Source organism: Ixodes scapularis, unplaced genomic scaffold (assembly GCF_016920785.2).
Source record: "Ixodes scapularis isolate PalLabHiFi unplaced genomic scaffold, ASM1692078v2 PGA_scaffold0__279_contigs__length_252992795, whole genome shotgun sequence".
Lineage (NCBI taxonomy): Eukaryota > Metazoa > Arthropoda > Arachnida > Ixodida > Ixodidae > Ixodes > Ixodes scapularis.
Window position 1 is genome coordinate 249,871,094 of NW_024609835.1, and position 2,811 is coordinate 249,873,904.

The 2,811-nt window shown below is 56.9% G+C and overlaps 1 pseudogene; it reads right to left on the reverse strand.

Annotated features, from left to right (window-relative positions):
• Positions 1-1,284: 1,284 nt before the first annotated feature.
• LOC115330326 lies at positions 1,285-2,403 on the reverse strand (annotated as a pseudogene).
• Positions 2,404-2,811: the final 408 nt, after the last annotated feature.

Here is a 2,811-nt window from a genome sequence, read left to right on the forward strand (position 1 = left end):
AACCAACACGCTCGTTTTCAAATGTAAAACTTTTAGAGCAAGGCATTCGGCATGATTAAAACTAAGGTTCAAGTCAACCGTCGACCAGTTACCTTTTACATATATGGCTATACCTCCTCCCCTGGATTTACTACGAGTAGAAAAGAAGACATCATAACCAGGTAAGGAAAATTGGTTTTGCGAAACTTCTATGTCACGAACATTTATTTTCGTTAAAACAAACATGTGTACACTAACCCCCACTCTTCCTGCAACGATTTGAAATTCATTCCAGTATTTCCTAATGCTTCTTAAATTGACATGTAGGACTGTAAGTGTACTGGCACTAGGAGGAAAAAAGTCGAGAAACGATGTGAAATCAGGAGGTATGAATGTGTCCTCCATTAATACGCTATTTTTTACAAATCCCTAGTGCTACAGATGCGGATCGCGAATGACGTTTCGTCTTTCTTACCAAAGATGACGGCTTTTTTACCCACTCGAATTTATACAATTTGTCTTTACCTTTGTTCGCGCCCGCCAGAAGAGGTCCTTATTAGATCTGGTTAGATTGTCGTTGAAGAAAAGCCTCTGTTGGTGCTCTGACCGAGAAAGTGCAGCCAGCTTCTTGCGCGCGCTCATCCAGTATTCCTTGCTGGATACCGAGGTGAATTGCACCAAAATTGGCGCAATACCGTCGCGCCTGGAGCGCAAGCGATGGCAGGCTACTACTTCAGCGGGGTCAAAACTCGCTAAATCTGCTTTTTGAGCAAGGTCGACTAGAATGGCTTTCAGGCCTTCACCGCTCGTACATGGCACACCATGTATTTCCAGATTGCATCTCCGACTGTACAGTTTATTTGTATAAATGTTTGACTGGAGTTGCGGAATCATTGCCGTTTGGTTGGATACTAGCTTGCAGTGCACCGACTTCTGATCTGAGTAGCTTCACCTCCTTCTCGTTTTCGGTCACAGTTTGCTTCAGAGTTTCGCATTTTCTTAGATTCCTGGAGTCCCTTAATCGTTTCCTTAATTGCATCAACTGAGGGCTTGTGGGTCGCTCTACTATACTGCTGCCCAATCGGTCCCTGCCTGGTCCGCCCTCCCAAGAAGTCACACGAGCAAGGATTGATTCAAATCGTTTTACTGTTCGGCGTCTTGGTTCTGGGCCTGGCAGTCGCTGTCGTTGTCCTGACCGTGCCTCTTGCCCCAGTGCCTGGCGGAATCCCTCGTGCACTCTGTCACGCGCACCGGGCCGCCGGCCACCGCTCCTGCCCCCTCGCGCGCCGTCGTCCTCCTCGGCTTCCCACACTTCCCCCCCCCCCCCCAAGGCCCGGTCTTCGGGGGGCCCCGGGTGCTCACTGGTTTTGGCCGAGGAGTTGTTCCACCTCGGCCATGATGGCGTCGTCGGAAGTCGAGGGGGACGGAGGGGGCTGGTGGACGACACTGGCCCGATGGCTTGGGCCGCAAGATGTGGTGGCGGCCGATGTTGTGGGGGCCGTCGTGGTGGCGGGTTCGATAACAGCGGCTGCGGCAGCCGGAGCGGCGGCACGGTTTTCGGGAGGCCGGGGTGGCTGGACGGAGGCCAAGGCAGCGGGAGCCAGGAGGTCCGGGCGGCTTGCCCTCAGGGTCTGGACCGCTGCCGCCACGTTGTCCGGGAGGGGTTGTGCCTTTAGCAGGTCAGAATGGAGTCGACCTGCTTCGTGGGTTTCCAGATGTATTATCGGGACCCCGCACAGCCAGCAGGTGCCAGGCGCTCCCAAGACCCGTGGCGCCGCCGGCTGCGTGTGGCCACGGAACGGGAGTGGGACTTGGTGGTCGGGCTGGCCAGGCGTTGGTCTGGGTTGATGCTTCCAACGCCGGCGGGAAACGAAGTGGACCGCCCCTCCTTCCTCCCACGCCGTCCACGTGGCCATGGTGTGGCAGGGGGGCCGACTCCAGGCAGGTCCCCCGGTCGTAGACGGACCCGCTCCGTGGTGCGGGGGCTCCGTCGCGGACGGCCCTGCCTGGTGCCGCGATGTTGCTGCGGACGGCCCTGCCCCGTGCCGCGCAGGCCTGCCGGCTGCCGGGCTCGCGGTACCTGCGGAGCCCGGGCGGCGCTGGCCTGCTCTGCCGTTCGGCCATCCCCGGTGTTGACGCCTCCCTGGGCGGCCGCCCCGAGGGTTTGGTCGACTGGACCACTGGGGTCCAGCCGCCCCGGGGCCTGGCCCGTCCGGTGGGCCTCCTGGGTATGGCCCCCTGGGGCGGTTTCTCCAAGGAGGCATCCTGTGTAGAAAGAACACTGTCAGACACCGGAAAATCATCACTTTCTGTGGCCGAATGTGGCGGCGGCGGTAGTTTTCATTCACTATGTTCCCCATCGCGACGGTAATACCCCTTCAAGTCCGCGATGTGAACTGGACCCGACTCCTCATTTGTATCACACCGAGTGAGTTTATAAGTAAGCCGTGACATTCGCGTCTTTACCTCATAGGGCCCTTCCCATCTATGACCAAGCGATGCGGCGAAACCGCTAGCTGCGTTACTTAGAGGGTGGGTTCTTCTCAGGACCAAGTCACCAACCTTGAATTTCAAGTGCCTATGGCTCCTGTCATACTGCGCCGCTTGCTCGATCCTTGCGGCATCAAGATTCTCTCTAGCATCGTGCAGCGCCCCAGACAAGCGGTTCGTTAGCTGTTCCGCGTACCTAGAGAGCGGGCGTCCTGGTGTTCCTTGGTTGCTCCGTAACTCGTTCTCCAGCGGAGACGGGATCTCTTTACCCAGGTTCAGAAACGCTGGCGTGAAACCAGTCGATCTGTTCACGGTATTCCGAATGGCAAAACCCATCTCAGC